We start from the raw sequence: 18,947 nt of genomic DNA, 5'->3' as shown, positions 1-18,947 counted from the left end.
TCTTAAAAATGAATGTAAATATTGCTCAACTCTACAATCTCTTTTTTCTGATGCAATTGCTCTTTTTTTCCCTTCTTTATTTCTTTTCTTCTTGTTTGAAACAGGGTCTCAACATGTTCCCCTGGCTAGCCTGAATGAAGCTTTTCTATATGATGGACCAGGCTGCCCACAAACTCAGAGAGAGCCACCTGCTCTCTGCCTCTGCTGGCATTAAAGTTGTCCACCACTATATCCAGCTTGCAATTACATTTTTTTGCCTGTTCCTCTATACTGTGGCTGGTCAGAGTTGACACATGGATTCAGTGTGGCTGGTACTAGTCTACACATTGATGGGACTCTTCCACTCACTTCACTTGGGAAGCTCTTTATTTAACAGCAACAACAAAATAATCAGTTAGGATGTGAAACATTTCTTGTGGGGAAGCATAACCATGTGACAGGAATAAACACTGTCTGCACAAGACTTAACTTGATGGAGAATTAAAAGGACTCAGCCGCAGATTCCAAGTGATGAGACAATTTGGATTGTTCTTTACAAAATCCTTATTATTCAGTCACTCAGACATGCTTATACTTGGACGTTATGACTTAGGGCCAGTTACACCAAGACAGATGTAACTAAATGTGAATCCATGTGCAACATAATGAGGTTTAATGTAAAATTCTTTTCCCCTAAAGTGCATATGAAAAAAATGAGACTGAGAGAGTAGGCGGTACTCCACGGCTTTAGACAGAAGTTCCCAGACATGACAATCACAGCAGAATTCCAGCAGCTTGTCATTTCCAGTAAATCTCTTTCTGGTCTAACTTCCTATAATCTCTCCAGCCTCATTACAGCATAATGGTTTCTTTCCATTTTATAAATCAAGGAGACATTTCCAGACTCCCTAATGGTGATTGACGTATGACTATTATCATTCAATGAAGGAATAGTCTTATTGTCCCCAAGCAAAATTATCAAATATTAGGAATGAAAAAAAATAACAGGCCATCAAGAAGGCTCAACAGGCAACACCTAGCCCTGGATATCTGACAACCAGAACTCTATCTCAGGGACCCACACGGTCAGGGTAGAGGCTCCAACAGGTTGTCCATTGGTCTCTATTTGTGGGCAAGTGTACACACAAAATAAATAAACACAATATATATGCACACAAACACACACACACACTGAGTGATGTGTGGGTGATGGGTGATGGTGGGTGAGTAGCCAACACCTTTAGTCCCAAATACTTGGAGGGCAGAGGCAGGAGGACATCTGTGAGTTCAAGGCCAACATGGTCTACAGAGCAATTTCTAGGGAAGGCAGGGCTACACAGAGAAACCCTATCTTCAAAAACTATTATATATATATAACATGAGTTCAAAGCTAGTATGGGCTACATGGTGCGAGGCCCTGTCCAAAGAGCACAGCAAACAATAAGACATTATTCTAAGTTTCTTTTGTACACAAAGACTAGATTCCTGTTGCAATCATCCCAAAGCATGAAAACCAAGAATAGAATAATTTCACAGATAACCTGCTGTTGAGGAATTAGTGTGTTCTGATTCTTTATGAGCTATGATTTTCAACAAAATACCTTTCTTGAATTAGTTTACTTATAAACTGAGTTCCAAATAATGAAACACTGGAGAGATGGAAGTAAGTTTATAAAAATGCAGTTAAAAATAAAATTCTCAGGAAATTATATACCCATTGTCTATCTTTATTCACACACACACACACACACACACACACACACACACACACACACACACACACACACGCGCGCGCGCGCGCGCGGATCATTTTTACAAAGTCATCGTTATAATATTTCAGCTTTAAGTACTGAGTTCTCTGTGTTTTGCTCACAGTTCTCAAAACAGCCAAAAGCTATTACTTAGACAAATGACTTAATGAATAAAAATTAACCATAATGAGACCATCTATTCTTTCAGGGCAATTATTAAAATTCAGCCCTAATATACTAAGTGAATTTTTCTTTGCCTGAAAAATAAATGTAACAATAAGAAGGATAAAGTAAAAATTAACGTTGACTGAGAAATGGCTTATTCACCCATGGAAATATGACCAACAACAGAAAACAACCTTCCTAAAACAAAGCTGTTCTTATTAATCATCTTTCTTGTTCAGTGTTAATGTAAACTAATACAAGAGGTCACAGTTAACCACCAGGCATCATGTGGAGTCAGAAAATGGACTCCAAGTGGTTTCCCCAAAATAAATTGTCCCAAATATCATTGCCAAAACCTTATCTTTTCTGTAGCCAGGGCTTGCCTGGAAGTTACTCTATAGACTAGGCTGCCCTTGAACTTACAGAGATCTGTCTGCCTCTGCTGCCTGAGTGCTAGGATTAAAGGTGTGCGTCACCACACCTCGCTAAAACCTAATTTTAATGTATCAAAATAACAGCTTTTATATCGTTCACAAAACTTACTCTTTCCTTGTGTGAAAATACTTGCCACTGTGAGGATCAATGGAAAAGCTCTTTTTCTGCTATTTGTGTGATGGACACAAAGGAATTCAATGACAAGGTTTTGGCCATGTCAACACACACCAGTGGTTCTCAACCTGTGGATCACTACCCCTTTAGGAGTTACATATCAGTTATCCTGTATATCAGATATTTACATTAAGATTCATAACAGTAGAAAAATGAAAGTTATGAAGTAACAATGAAATAATTTGAGGGTTGAGGGTCACCACAACACAATGAACTGTATTAAAAGGGTTGCAGCAATAGGAAGGTTAAGAACCAGTGCCTTAGACACATAACTGAACAGTGGCTGATGTTGTTAGTTCTGAATATGGTACTTCTGTGCAGATCCATGCTTAGAAGTCTTGAAATTGAATAGTGTCACCAGGATCCCAGCTTAGGTATCACAGAATTGAATAGTGTTATCAGGAACTGTCCGGGTTCCTCTGGTCTCTACCCCAACAGCATCCTCAGGTCTACTAGAAAGAAGACTTCAGATGAGACTCAGCAGCAGAGCAGACAGTCCAGAGTCTAACTAGAGCAAGCCAAGAAGCAAGAACATGCTCGAAGGGCCTGGGGAGTGAGTTCTGTGCCTACAGTGTCTGCTACACAAGCCAGGGGATCCGAGGAGGGATTCCTAGCACCTGCGTAGAAATCCAGGCATGGTGGTGGGTTCTGGCAACCCAGTGCTGAGTGGTGGAGACAAGGAACAAGCAGTTCTCCAAAGCTTGGTGGCAGCCAGTTGAGAGAATTGGCAAGCACCAGGTTCAGTGGAGAGACTCTGTCTCAAACACATAAGGTGGTGAGGAAGAGTCCAAGTTGGATTCTGGCTTTTACATGTGCATGTAAGGGTGCGTGTTTACCTGCTTGCACATGACCCTTCCCCTTACACCACCAACACTAATGGAAGATCATACCCACTCTTCAGAAACACAGTAGAGCACTCAGAAGAATAGACTTTAGCAGGACAAGCCCCGTACCTGTCTTCTCTGTGCTGTTATGTCCTAGGAGAGCTCCTAGAGCAGACACTTCCAAGACTGGGCCATGCTGTTTTTGGAATCCCATTTTACCTAGAATTCAGTCTACCATAAGTATATGCATAAGACAGAAGATGATGAACAGGAGTTGAAAAGCTTACTAGGGAAAAAGGGTACAGCGCCCCTGGCCAGGAAGTCTTGAAGCCAGTTTAAGCAGGCACACCTAGCTGATCACTACCACCTGTTATTTTTTACATCCTGTCTGAAAGCATCTCAGTAGGCTTATCTGGGGTCAAATGTCAGCACTATTTTCATATCCTGACCACCCAATCAACTGCCATCCTTTCCTCTGCATTCTGCTTCAAGCAAGGTCCTGAGCTGGTGCAGCTGGAGAAAGCACCATCTTATTTGTTCTTTATGTCCTGATTTGGAGGACCTATGTATTAGTCCTTCCCAGAGCTAACCTCCCGTCTAACGACTGAGCTTTCCAAGTTTATCTGAGTTCACATTGAAGAGTGGGAGTGCAGGCTCCGGATGTCTGCTTTGCCAAGGAGATGAAATTGCCGCTGTTTATTTGGATTTTGGTTTTGATTATTTTGTTTTGCTTGAGACTATGTAACCGGGGTTGACTCAGAACTCAAAAAGTAGCCTAGGCTGGCGTTTAGCTTAAGATTCTCATGCCTCCATCTCCAAAATGCACTCTAGAACAAGATGAATCATCTAAGAGGAGAGTCTAAGGTCTCCAGCTTGAACTGAACATCAACAAGATCAGGAGTTGTGACCCTGAAGGTGGTGTGACCTTCACTTAGCTTGCCCACCAGACTCTGGCCTGAGTCCCTGGGCCAGTTAGGAGGCAAAGCAACCAGGTTTCTCAGCACTCTTGCTGAGGCATCTTTTGCCAGGCATGAAATGCTGCAACTACCTAACATTGGTGACCTCATCTAACTGGTGGAACATCCTGAGGTTCCAGATGATCACAGTGGCCCTAGAGACCAGAACCTGTACAAGTCAGGAGCAGCCCGAGCAAAACAACACAGAGCAGGCAGTGGAGCAGATGTGGGGAATGCCAGTTATCTATCAGTCAATGAAAACAGGTAGTAACAGTTAACATGAAGTCTTTATAAGGAATTTTCACATGTGTATATCGTTCTTCTTAAATATAATTTGGATGTTGCAACAGTTCTGCGTGCTGGATCAGCTCCTTTTCATATCTGACTTTTTTTTTTTTTTTTTTTTTTTTAGTCGAGACAAGGTCTCACTATATAGATCAGACTTGCACCAAACTGACAGTCTCCTGTCTCTGCCTCTTCAGTGCAGAGAAACTCATCTATATTGTACCCCAGAAGGCAGGCAACTGCAGCTTCTGTGAGGGAACTTCCATTTTCAAGGTTATTGGCGTTTCAAACAAGTGCACAAATAACAAAGTTTCTCCTAGTGAAGGTGCATGTGGTGTGTGTGTGTGTGTGTGTGTGTGTGTGTGTGTGCCTGTTTGTGTATGTGCATGTTGTGTGTGTGCATGTGTGTGTCCGTGCACAAATGCTTAAACCAAACCTGGCAAGCTCACCACAGAGCTGGCAAGTAGCAATATTTATTTTAGAATCACAAGGAAACTGGAGAATAACTTACAAGCATGAGCAGTATGGTTCACCCCTTTATAATAATAGAGTCAGATTCCGAAACTGTTACGTTACAATAGTTTGAAAACATCCCATTAAAATGTGTGTGTTTTCTCAGCTGACCCTCGAAGATTTATTTCACTTTTCTTCATTTCTATTTTTCAATTCATGATGTTCATTCCTCAACTTGGCTTTGAAAAGTTGTGCAAAACGTGCTAAGGGTTCAGGTTTTCGTGTGTCTGTCGGGATTGCTGGGCTGAACACACCCTTCTCCCTTCTCTGTCTTCGGAGGTCACTTAGCCCCTCCCGTGAGTAATGATTCCATCTCTACAGCCCCTGCCTCAGACCTCAGGCAGTTCTGCATTTTCATGACAGCACCTTGGAATGCATTTCTGAGGCCTGGCACCTCTCAGTTGCTTTGTTCAATATGATCCTAATGATTCCTAATTCTGATAAAGAAAAGGTCCCCAGGAAGTCCCATGAAATCAGTCTTAAGAGCATCTCAGTGTACTACAGCAACACCTGGAAACACTGCTCCTTCATTGTTGTGCATTCTTGTTGTACATACATCCTCACAGATGTGTGTTCATGGGTATATACATCAGAATAGATACATTTCATTAACAGGCTTTTCTTTCTCATTAGCCTTAAGTTCATAAAAGTCTTGGTGGGACTAGGTGTGGCGGTGTATGCCTGGAATCCCGGCTACTCATGAGGTCGAAGCAGGAGGATTATAAATTCAAGGCCTGCCTGGGTTGCATAGTGAGTTTGAGGCTAGCTTGGCTTATTGGAGGTTCTGTGTCCAAATAAAAAAACAATTAAAATGGCCAAAGATGTAGCTAAGTGGTAAGGTGCTTGCCTAGGGTACATTAAATGGCTCTGGGTTAAATCGCTTGCTGGCACCTTAAAAAAAAAAAAAAAAAAAAAAAAAAAAGTTAGTGGGAAGTACAAGGAGTTTCTACCTGTCTTTTATCTTCCCTCTCATCTTGCTATCTTGTTATCACTGAATCATAGAATCATATAGCACATTTGCTGTAAATGATAAGCTGGGATTGACACATTTTTTACTGAAGTCCAAAGTTTACATCAGGGCTCATCTTTGGTGTGCAGTCTGGTTAGTGTACAATGACATGCACAAAACAACACAGGATTATTTAACTTTCTAAAAACATCCTGTGTTCCACACAGCGGCCCCTCCTGCCCCTCCCTTGCATCCCTGGAAATCACCCATCTTTTTACTGTCTCCATGGTTCCTTTCCTGGTATCGTGTGTTTGGAAGCCCACAGTATTGAACCTTTGCAAATGTGCATTCTTGTTGCATCCTTGTGCATCCTTATCACCATAGCTTAATTACTTTTCTATTGCTATCACAAGACACCATGACCAAGACAACTTATAAAAGAAAGCATTTCATTTGCGACTCACAGATCCAGAGGGTTAGAGGCTGTGACCATCATGATGTAAAACAAAGCAGCAGGCAGATGGGCACGGTGTCCTAGTTAGGGTTCTCATTGCTTTGAGGAGCCACCATGACCACGACAAATCTTGTAAAGGAGACATTTAATTGGGGTGGCTCACTTACAGTTTCAGAGGTTCAGTCCATTATCCTCATGGCAGAGAACATGGCGGCCTGCAGGCAGGTTCCGGGCTGGAGGTGAGAGTCCTTACGTCTTGACTCAAAGGCAATAGGAAGTTGACTGACTGTCACACTGAACCAAGCTTGAGCAAAAGAGACCTCAAAGCCCACCCCCACCTCCCCACCTCCCCACCCCCACCCCCACCCCCAGCCACAGTAGCACACTTCCTCCAACAAGGCCACACCTCCTAATAGTGCCACTCCCTTTGGGGGACATTTTCTTTTAAACCATCACACATGGTATTGGAGCAGCAGCTGAGAGCTTACATCTGGATCCATAAACATGAGGTTGAGAGAGCTAACTGACAAGGGGATGGGCTTTTGCAATCTCAAAGTGCAGCCCCAAGGATGCACCTCCCCTGACAAGATCACACCCCCTAATCTTTCCCAAATAGTTCCACCAACTAGTGACCAAGTGTTCAAAATATATGAGCACAGGGGCCATTTTCATTCAAACCAGCACGGTATATATTTAATTAATAGACTTTTAAAGGATATCATTCAACTAGAAAACTTACTGCAGAAGAAAGCAAATGCCACTGAAGGTGGTTCTCATTGTGAGACACCAAAATGATGACACAACCCCACTGTGCACTACTGATTTTGAGCTTCCCTGAAGGTCCTCAGGAGCTGTCATCTACTAAATGACCAATAGTGTGAGCCTTTTCCTAAGGAAGTTAGGCAGCTCAGATAAATATCATTAAGTTCTACACAGATGGTGGTTTGAAAGCAAATGAGAACCCGTGCTCAGAGCAACATCTATTTTATAGGTTGGAATTAGGGATGAAATGTGACAATTTGTTTCAGACACTCAGAAACTTCCAAGCACATACTAAATGCTCGATCAATATTGGTTGTCATTCTTGACACAAGACCGATTTTCTTCCTTTTCCAAGGAGAAGATGTAGGGTATGCTCAGGCTGGCAAAGGAACAGCCATTAAAGGCAGCAAGACAATAGCCAAAGGCTCCACCTGCAATCAGGCCATCTGGGTGAAGAAGCCTGGGTTTGCCTGTGACTATTTATTACCTGGGTGGGGGTTACTTGGTCTTTCTCTAGGACAGACATTTTCCTTCATAAATGAGGAGCCGCTCTGGCCTTTCTGCCTGGTTCTTCTTCATCAAGCCCTAACACTTCCTATGCACTAAAGCCATGAACAAACTGTTGAGAACCACTGAGGTCCTCACCTTGGACCCTCTGAGTAAGTCCCAGCCCTTTTGATATCTAGAAGTGTGGTGGGGCAAGTTATTCTACTCTTTTTATATGACTCTGTTTCCCCTTTGCAAAATGAGATCTATAAGCTATGGCTTTAATATCAGGGGGAGAAGGCAGAGGCAGATGGATCTCAGTGAGTTCAAGGCCAGCCTGGTCTACAATGTGAGTTCCAGAACATTCAGGGCTATTGCATAGAGAAACCCTGTCTGGAAAAAAATATCAGGGGGAAAAATGGAGCATATATACAAGGAAGTTAGTTTTTCTGAAAATGAGTCTAATGTTTTGGGAAAGAAATAACCATTTGAGACATTTTTATATTTCTGGAAACCTTTGTCTGCTGGGCGAGCTCCACTGTGATTTCTTAGGTAGTAACTGCAAGGCTATCCACTGTCACAGGACATGAGACCAGGCCATGAGAACAAGCCACTCCCTCTCTGTTGTCTGCATGAAGCTAGTAAATGGCATGTGGTCTATTTCCCTCTCAGGGGTGTTTCTAGATAATGTACATCATGTGTGTGAACTCTATTTAACTCAGTACCCACTAAGCATCATGCTAGGGGAGGGTGTGGTTATTCATCTGGTTTGCTTCTCTGTTGCTATGCTAAACACCATGACCAAAATAACCTAGGAAGGAACTGGCTCATTTGGCTGATATTTCCAGGTCACTGTCCTTCATTGAAGGAAGTCAGGGTAGAAATACAAGCAGAAAGTGAAGCCGAAACTACTAAGAAATGCCACTGACTGGCTTGACTCCCAATTTATGCTCCACTAGCTTTCCTATATAGCCCAGACTCACCTGCCTAGGGATGGTACTGCCCACAGTGGGCTGAGCCCTCCTGCATCAATTAACAGTCAACAGAATACCCAGAAGACATGCCCACAGGTCACTTTAATCAATGCAATCTTCAGTTGAGGTTTTCTCTTCCAACTGATCCCTTGTTGTATCAAGCTGACAACAACAATAATAATACTGATTAGGAAACATGTGAAAACCAGTCAGACCAGATTCCTGTTGTTCATAGACCCTCGGGAAGAAAACACAGTATGTAATTATGTGTAGTCAAGTGTCAGTTTGTATAGGGTACAGCCTGGGCACAAATGAGAACTATTGTCTTCACTTACAGTCAACGAAGAAGGGCTCCCTTAGGGTGGTGACACTCAAATCAATGTGTGACAGTGACCATCTTAAGTGGCTGATACTTGAGGCATCAGAAACTTTGAGTAGTGCAATCTACCTTTGAAATTGTGAGGTCAGATGAGCGGGGAGGGTCATCGTTCCAGAAGAACTAAGATGGATTTCCAGCACTCTGTTCTTTTCTTCAATGTCCAGTTAAGCAAATGGTACTGCTAATAAATGTAGGAGGGAAGCATCCCATTTTCAACACCCTTACCCAAATAGAAAAGTTGGTTCAGCTCATTAAGAAGATATGCACAAACCACCAAGTGCCAAGCTCTGTGGTAGCAGAATGCTCTTGTGTGTTAAAGTATCTGCCCCTAGAAGACCTAAGTAAATTATTAGGAACAAAATGTGAAGGCTGCCATTATTAGGCAGGCAGAGCTTGACTAGTGGGATGGCCTGGATTACCTTCTTGTTATCTATGAAATAAATGATAAAAATACCACTCAGGTGCTCTTGGCAAAATGTCTGATTTGAGCCTAATCACAGGTAACAAGACAGATCCAGACTACAGGCTATTCTGAGAGGTCTTCTGGGTTTGTATTAAGAACAAAGGAGAAGTGGGGCTGGAGAGATGGCTTAGCGGTTCAGAGCACTGGCTGCTCTTCCAGAGGACCTGGGTTCAATTCTCAGTACCCACATGGCAGCTCACAACTGTCTATAACTCCAGTTCCAGGGGATCTGACACCCTTGTACCAATAAACATAAGAAAACAACAAGGGAATATAAAGTAAAGAACAAAGTAAACATAAAGATCAAATTTGAAATAGTCCAAACAGGGATAACAGTCAAATGTATCATAGCAACACTGGCTAGAAAACTGCATTGAAAATAGTGTAGAAATAAAATATGTGATGAAGCAGCTGCAGAAATTTGGGAAGAGCTGCAAGCAGGACCTTGTCTGGGAGCAGGTGAGTTTCTTAGGTGGGTCAGTCTGTTCTTCAGACCTGGAATGTTGTTAACAGGTGACATGTCCTGATGTGTGCAGCTAGTTTCTGGGTGGTTGAAAAGGGGGAACTTCCTAGTATCTGTGTGTGATATGGATGAGTGAAGAAAGAGAGATGGAGACAGAGGGAGACAGAGGGAGAAATAGCAGATAAGGCATCGATGTTACTTTTTTTGAGACAGCATTTTTGAAATTAGCAAACAGTAATGGCTGTCATCGCAGCATCTGTCTTAGGTAGTGTTCTATTGAAGAGACACCAGGACCAACATAAGGCCGGCCTTGAACTCATAGAGATCCACCTGCCTCTGTCTTCCAAGTCTGGGATTAAAGATTGTGCTGCCACCACCTAGCTGAAGCTGTTCAGTTGGAACCTCCAGCTTTCCCCTGCATCAAAAGCACCCCATTCCTGTCTCTCTCTCTAAATCCTACCCACCCAGAGAGTCTCTGAATAAAAGAAAGGCTCCAAAAAGCCCAATTCCACATTCTTGGTGGCACTGCAGCTCCTTCCCCTGAACTTGCCAGCCACCCAAGTCCTCGCCTTATCACTCAGCTTTTGACCATACTTGAGCACAAACCCAGCTTGTGGCTTTCATTTGTGGGCACAGCTTCTCCAGTCTCAATCTCTGGGCCTGGAGAACCTGCCAGGGAGTTGCTTTGCTCAAATAAACCTGTTGTTATACTTTCTTTCAATTTGGATCTGGCTTACTGAATCAGCAAAGAGACCTATGGGGATGGACAGAAAACCTATTAGAAGCCTCCATTTCTTCTACACCGCAGCTCTGAGCTGCAGTAGAAAAAGCATCATGAGCAAGCCCTTGGGGCTATCAGGATGAACTCCTCCTTCCACCTGCATACTTACAGTTGGAGGAGTAGACACGGTTGCTGGGACCGTGGAGGAGTGATAGCTTAACAGAGCAGTGGCCTTTTACAGAAGGAAGGACTAACTGCTGGTGACTGTGGCAGAAAGATGGACGATAACTATCCTAAACTCACCTCTGCCCACCCTCCTTCCCAGGGGCCAGACCTAACTGCTCAGCTTCCTGGTACACAGAACAAGTGGAGAGTGCACAGAGTGGGTCAGAAGGAGCAAAGTAATGCCACTAAGTGCAATTCACACTCACTGCCTGCCTGCAGCTGTAGGACATCAAGAAGCAGCGTTATATCATATTCAAAGACCAATTCAGCACAGATCCTGCCCTCCCTCCCGGCCCCTGAGGACCAGTGGATGAACTGTATATTTCTAATTGGAATGTGACTAGACGCTGTTGTGGTCTGGATATAAAATGTACCTTGTGTGATCATGCTTTTCCATACATGGGCTTCAGCTGGTGGCACTGTTATGAGCAATTGTGGAGTTGGAGGGGCCGAGAAGCATGCATGACTAACAGAGATGATCATAGCCTGACCCACTTCCAGCCCCAGCTTCCTCCATCCTGTGTGCTGCGGTGCAGAGACCACCTGCCTCAGGTCTGGCCATCCTGAATAGAAGCCAGTCCTATCACTATGCTTTCCTGCCCAGGATGCCCGCTCTGAACCATGACACCAAACAAATCCTCCCTCCCTGAAGTTGCCCTGTCAGATATTGGATCACAGTAACTAGTAGAGTAACTAGTAACTAGTAGTAACTAGTGTGTACCTTTCATCCCAGGGTTACAGGATTCTAAACGGCATAGTGGGGCAAGCTATACTGAGGCGGCTTCAGGAAAAGCAGCTCTAATGTGCATGCGCAGGCTCAGATGCGCTGCGATCATAGAGAAACCCAATCAAGAATTCAGTAAAACAGGGCTTTTTTCATGATTTATTTGTCTCCCACATATGGCAACTTAGAATTTTATTGATTGTTTTAAAATCTTAAGGTGGGATTTTAAAGATGGCCTTGTATGTGGCAGAAGGAAGAACGACTCAGGGTATGTAGTAAGCCTCCTGGCAGAGTCTTAACCACGAGGTGACCTCTCCGTCCTCCCATCAAGGTCACGGGGAAGGCTTACTAAGCAATGAGGGGGTTTCAGGAGAGATGTGGTCAAGAGTATGTATAAAGGACAGTGATTAGCCAGTGTGGCTATTTTCTGTCTTTCTTTTCCCGGGCCATCAGGACCCCTACCACACCAGTACTCACAAAACAGAGGCAGGTAGATCTCTGTGATTTCAAGGCTAGCCTGGTCTATATATCTAGTCCCGGGCCAGTCAGGCCCTCTCTCAAAACAAAACAAGATGTAGCTAATACAGACACGTCTAGGATTGATTCAGAAAGGGTGTACTGGGATAGTGAGAAGGAAGGGAACAGGCAGGGAGGAGACGGTTGACAATGGAGGAATAACCTTCACCGAGAGAACGGAACTTTTGTTGGTATTTAAAGGATAGGTGGAATTGGAGTGTTTGGAGAGGAGCATTTTAGACAGAAAACTACCACGGAAGTGAGAATCTGGGAACACAGATTCAGAGCCAGGACATGCTGGCGGGGAGGGACAGAAGTGCAGAATGGGTGTGAATTGGTCCAGTTACGGGCGCATCAACTTCGTATGACAGGTGCTCATTTTACTTTACACGATGTGATTGGATCGTAGTGTGCCCGTAAGTAGTTTTAAAATGAGGTCATCTCCGAAGCGGACCCATTTCTGCAATGACAGGATGTGGAGTGAGAGCATTTGTAATACAGCGATCCTTGCTGATTAGATTTGTTCAACCAGACTGAGGACAACTTTCATAGTCTTATGTGAAACTGCCCCGTGCCGGAACCAAGCAAGCACAGACAGGAAAGTTTGATCTCCAGCTGCAGCTTGTCTTTCAGGATTTCAGAGAGTTTTTGAGACCGTGGAGTTCAAGGTGGCTCTGGAACTTACCTTGCAGCCAAGGTCTCAATCTCACCATCCTCCTGCCTCCACTGGGATTATTATAGGCATGCACCACCGTGGCTGGCTCAAAAGAAGACTGATAAAGGGCGCACACATTGCTGCGAGTGGAGCAGAGTGAGGTATAGTGAAACAATCTTGGATCTGAGTCAAAAGCCACAAGCCTTGATGGACTTGGTCGCATACACCTGTGATCGGAGCGTTAGAGCCTGAGGCAAGAGGATTGTTGTGAGTTCAAGACCGTTCTGAGTTACAGAGTGAAACCCTGTCTTTGCAAGGAGATGGGGGGAGCTTTCAATTCTAGTTCACCAACCATGTGTAGTCTGGGATAGTTCCAGGAGCTGGGCAGAAAATATCAGATTTCCTACCAACTACTAAGTTATGCATGGGTTTTTGCTTTGTAGGGAAAATTTAATCCTCTTTTGAAGCTGGCCTCAAAGTTTCAATTGCTCCAAACAGAAAAGGCTAGCGGGTCGATTTGCATATTCCCGTTAGACCAGCAGCTGTCATGTCTCCAGTTCTCGCTGCAGATGTCTTCATTCGGGTACAGTCTTTTTGCCACAAATGTGTCACACTTGTATATAGTAAGCCAAAATATGAAACACAGCAAACCAAAGCTAACTTTCAGTGTGAGCTAAAAAGCCTGAGGCAGGCACTCTTGGACAGCTGGGAAGGCCCACACACTATGTTCCTGTGGTGTCAGCATTTGGAGCCTGGGTGTGGACAGTGCTTGGTATTTTCTTATTGACCAACCTAATTAGTCTGGTAGTCCCCTTTCTCCTAAAGGCTTGTTGTAGAAGGTAGGGAGGTCATCCTGGGCTTGCCTCAGAGGTGACTGTGAAGCAAAGCAAGCCTCCAAGGGCCTTGTTAGAGCTAGCTAAATTGGAAAACCTCCAGAATAAAGGCTATGCATCTGAATTAATAAGATGACCACAAACCTTTTAACATCAGATTTAGTGGGTTCATCCAGTTCAAATCTGCTTTCATTTAAAATAACTTTTTTGTTGTTTTTATCTCTTGTAGGTTTTTGTTGTTGTAGTTTTATATAAATATTTGTTTTTTTGGTATGTCAAGGCTAGCATTGAATTTGAGATTCTCCTGTCTCAGCCTTTCAAGTATTGCTTTTAAAGGTGCCTGCCATCATAACCAGTTTAACCGTTTGTCTCTAAGTCATTTTATGAATAAGGAAATATTTAAAGAATAAATACTACTGGGACTGGAGAACTGGCTCAGCAGTCAACAGTGCTGCCTGCTCTTGCAGAGGACTTGAGTTTGGTTCCCAGCACCCACAGCAGGCAGCTCACAACTGCCTGTGACTCCAGCTCCAGTGGATCCAGTGCCTTCTTGTGACCACTGAATGTGAGCATCTGAGTGCAGGCGAGTGCATCGTTGCCACATACACATACTCATACACATACACACACATACACACACATACACACACATACACACACACACTCATACACACACATACACATATACACATACAAACACACACACACATACACACACTCATACACACATACACACACACACTCACATGCACATACATACCCATATACACACAAACACACACATACACTCATAAACACACATACACATATACACACACATACACACACTCATACACATACACACACTCATACACACACATACATACACATACACACACACTCATACACACACATACACAAACACACACATACACACACCCATACACATACACACTCACATACACATACATACACACACACATACACTCCTACACACACATGCACATATACACACACATACACATACACACACTCATACACACATACATACATATACACACATACACAAACACACACATACACACACTCATACACATATACACACAAACACATACACATACACACACTCATACACACATACACACACACAAACACACATATACACAAAAACACACACACTCACACACACATACACACACACATACACTCATACACACACATACATACACAAACATACATACACATATATACTCACAAACACACACATACACACACTCATACACACACAATCATACACACACATAGACACACATACACACACACATTTTTAAAAATGTCTTTAAAGGAGTAGCTAACTATTTTGGTCTAATATTTCAAAACTTAATTCCACTAGATTACATGGGCACCCCATGGTCTCATTTCAGCCCCGCCCCCCTCATTAAGTTTCAAACCTGGGACAAATGGCTGAAGTGCCTATTTAACATATCAAAGCTGGACCTGGCTGTCAGGTTCTCCCAGTATTCTCCAGCCCCTACCTGTTACAGGGATTGAACAGGGCTGGCATACCCTATCCTCTACCCTAAACTCCAGCCCAGGGGCTGGGCTGTCCTTCTCTGAGAGGCTCATCCCTATATAATCCAGACATTTTGCTTACCCCGCCCCTTTTTTTCTTTGACTTCCTGTCTGCTGCACCTAGCTGCTGCTGGTCCCCTCTTTTTCCCTTGTCCTCCCCCACTCCATGGCCCAGCTCAGCTGGGTGGTGTCCACGCTGGACTCTCTGAGACATCCCTGCCTCTGGCTGTGCTCGCCCACATAGCTACAATAAACTTTCTCCTTCACCATACCTAGGAGCAGTGGTGCCCTTCCCCCCAATCTCTTTGTCATTCACCCCAAACCCTGCTCCCTTCTCCGTCTCTAGTGATTGCATGCTTCTCTCCCCTTCCTTCTTGTCCATTTTGACTGCCACCTAGTATTCCTTTTCATTCATGAACTCTGGGTTTCCTCTCTTCCTGGCAACTTTCTCACTAATGGACTGGAACCAATCTACCCCATTGGCAAGCTAGCACTGTGGAAGGCCACATAACACATGCATGGTAAGAGTGGCATTTTACAGCATATAGCTCCAAGCCATATTCCATGATTTTTCTGATATAACTGACATTTATTTGGTTTATAGGGTATCACTAACATTTTTTCACCATGCCATGATTTTGCTTTTCTTCTTGTTTGTCAGCATATTATTTTACAAAAAAAAAAAAATGTGTTTACTCATTGCAGGCACTCTGTAGTTTCCACAGACCTTACCTGAAGTTTCTCGAATGACTGCCTCGATGCAAAGGCAAGTGTGTCTACTATTGGGATCCTCCTCTTACTCTCCATCTCCACAGAAAGTTTGCTAGCCTGCTAATTCTTTGCAAAATAACATTATCTCTCATTAAAGTTATCACTTGATCTAACAATGTCCGGGATTCCTAGCAAGTGACTGTCCTAATACTGACATTCTCTCTCTTCCCAAAATATCACCAACCAAGGTAGAAGAAGGACTCAAGCACACGAGCCTGGGGGACATTTCATACTCAGACCATACAGTCCTTTATTGCTGATTCAATTATGTCTGATTAGCCACTAAATTTGATGAATAAGGAAACCAACATTAAGAGACTTGGTTAGGGTGAAGATATTCCCCCCAGCCCTCAGCTGGTGACAAGGTCATAGGATAAATTTAGTTTTCTTCACAATTTGGTTTAACATTCTTTTTACTGAGTCAGCTTGCCTGCAGCCAAGAAAATTTGCTATTCATACAAAAAAATCTCTAATCCAGGAAAGTTGAATAAATAATATTTTCCTGAATATACACATAATCTTGGGATGCTGAAAAAGCAAACCCCAACTGATGGAGATGTTGAGCTCTGAGCCAAAAGAGTCTTATGCTCACTATCAAACATATAAAGAAAAGGTAGGATTGATTTACTTTTCAAAACAGGGTTTCTCTGTGAAGCCCTGGCTGTCCTGGAACTCACTCTGTAGATCAGGCTGATCTCAAACTCAGATTCACCTGCCTCTGTCAGGAGTGATGGGATTAAAGGCGTGCGCCACCACCCATCGCCTCACAAGATAGGTTTTATTTTAAAATACGTTTTCTTAGTTCAAGACTTTTAGGGTGCAGTAATTAGGGGGATAGTGGCGAGTGTTTACTGAAATGGGTTTCATTTAGTCTTCCTAGCATCCGCTTGAGGTACATAGACTTTCTTATCTCCGACCCACCCATGGGAAGTGGGGGTTTATAAATGGTTAAGTGACTTGTACCGGAGTTAGAAACCAGTCCCTAGCTGATTCCAAACCCACACTCTCCATTGCGACGTTACAGATGTGGGCTATTCCCAGGCAACCCCAGGTCTTTAAGAAACTTCGTCTTGTAGCTTTACTAACATTGTTATTGCTGGCACATTCTTTCAATAGGCCTTACATTTTTATGGCTGGCACATCTTTTCAGTGATGGTATTCTTAGATTATACGGTGAACGGCGAACGTTTTTCAGGATTTGGAAGCAGCATGAACTAATGGGGCGTTTCCTCCCCTTGGTGTTTATGTAGGAGGAGACCCCTGTGAGGCTCAAGAGCTTGCAGAGAACTCCTTGTTTGTTAATCGTGGTAGAGAGGCTGCTTCCCTGTTGAGTGTAAGGAGGCCAGGGAGGGTGCTTGAGAAGGGGTCCTGCATGAGGAAGGCAGCTCTGGACACCACACAGCAGCTTTCCTTGGCTTCTCCACATGGCTTTACAGTTACTAGTGAGCTCAGATATCCTGCTCTTGAACAGTGGTAGGGGTTTGCAGCTTTCCGAGCTCATTTTCCTTCTCAGGTTTTACCCTCAGCTTTGTCCTTACGGTTCCCACTCTCACCTCATAGCCACTGACATGGAATAAAGAGGGCTCACCTCCCAGTACATAGAAGCAGCTCTGAACTTCTCCCAAGCTCCAAATCATTACTATTATACTTCATCTGACTTTGCCACAGGGTCTCTCTATGCAGTTGTGGCTTTCCTGGTTTTCTCTATGTAGACGAGGCTGACCTTGACCTCCCAATAATCCACCTGCCTGTTGAGTGATGGGGAATGTACTGTGTATGTTCATCTTATTGATTATTGAATAAAGTACGGCTTGGCCAATGAGACAGCAAGTTAGACAGGACTAGGAGTCTAAGAGGATTCTGGGAAATGTAGTACAGAAGTGGTGATCCAGGAAGGAAATGACATAGTAAGGAGACTCATATTTAAGCAAGGAGAAACAGGAAGTGGTCCCTTTTCTCCTTTGGCCTCCTCCAGCGGTGCCATGTGATCCACCGGCAAGAGAGGGCGCCAGCAGAAGGCATCCTCTATAAGATAAGTCTTATAAAATATATAGGTTTATGATAATTAAGACTGAGCTAGCAGATGAGAGATCCTAGTCATTGGCCAAGCAGCATTTGTACCTAATATGTCTCTGTATTATTTTGTCCATCCATGCAGCGGGCAGAACTCGGGCAGCTTTGGCGGAAAGATTTATCATAACAGTTGAGTACTGGGATTCAAAGCCATTTGCTAGCAACATTTTATATTTGAACAGGGTTTTAGGAATAAAGCATGTGGGGGACCTTGGTATTAAAAAGATACTATGCTGTTTCATCTTCACTGCGGACTTGATTGAGCTTAAAATAACCATGGAAACCATATTTGGGTGTGTCTATGTGGGTATTTCCAGAAAGATTTAACTACGCAGATAAGCACTATGCCATGGGCTGGAGTCCTAGAACAAATACCGCTGTTTCCTGACTGTGGATGCAATGTGACCCGACACTTGACACTCCTGCCTTTCCCATCTTGATGGCCTGTTTCCTCAAAGTATGAGCCAAATAAACTCTTCCTTCCACAAATTGCTCTTGTTGAATATTTCATCACAGCAACAAAGGTAATGAATGTAGACTGTAAATTGGAAAGGAAGAAGTCTAATTCATCCCTTATTTCAAGATGACTTGATCATGTACTTAAAAGACCTTTAAATACTCCACCAAGAAACCTTTAGACAGCTGTGCTTCAGGCAGGTGATTAATATCTAAGATGTATAAAGAACTGCAAAAATTTAAATGTAAGGACTAAACAAATCATCCAGTCAATAGATACACTAATGAACAGAATAGACAGCTTACAGAGAAATACAAATGGCTAATAATAAACACCTGAGAAGGTGGCAAACAGCCACAGCCATCAGGAAAATGCAAATCAAAACAGTGTTGAGAGTCCATCTCACCTG

At 43.4% G+C, this 18,947-nt stretch overlaps 1 long non-coding RNA gene across 4 annotated transcripts; it reads right to left on the bottom strand.

The window, feature by feature from the left end:
• Positions 1-1,362: 1,362 nt before the first annotated feature.
• LOC113833497 lies at positions 1,363-14,327 on the bottom strand. Of its 4 annotated transcripts, XR_004771604.1 has the most exons (6): positions 12,884-14,316; positions 9,156-9,267; positions 8,717-8,869; positions 6,496-6,745; positions 5,081-5,973; positions 1,363-3,547 (listed from the first exon to the last, which is right to left on the bottom strand). It is a non-coding gene; the product is annotated as an uncharacterized LOC113833497 (long non-coding RNA). The 4 variants fall into 4 exon arrangements; XR_003481257.2 differs by lacking the exon at positions 1,363-3,547 and having other exon boundaries at positions 4,671-5,973; positions 12,884-14,327; XR_004771603.1 differs by lacking the exon at positions 1,363-3,547 and having other exon boundaries at positions 4,671-5,973; positions 6,496-6,740; positions 12,884-14,327.
• Positions 14,328-18,947: the final 4,620 nt, after the last annotated feature.

This window comes from Cricetulus griseus (genome assembly GCF_003668045.3).
Source record: "Cricetulus griseus strain 17A/GY chromosome 1 unlocalized genomic scaffold, alternate assembly CriGri-PICRH-1.0 chr1_0, whole genome shotgun sequence".
Lineage (NCBI taxonomy): Eukaryota > Metazoa > Chordata > Mammalia > Rodentia > Cricetidae > Cricetulus > Cricetulus griseus.
Note: the sequence above shows the minus strand (reverse complement) of the source record. Positions and strands in the feature narration are given on the sequence as shown.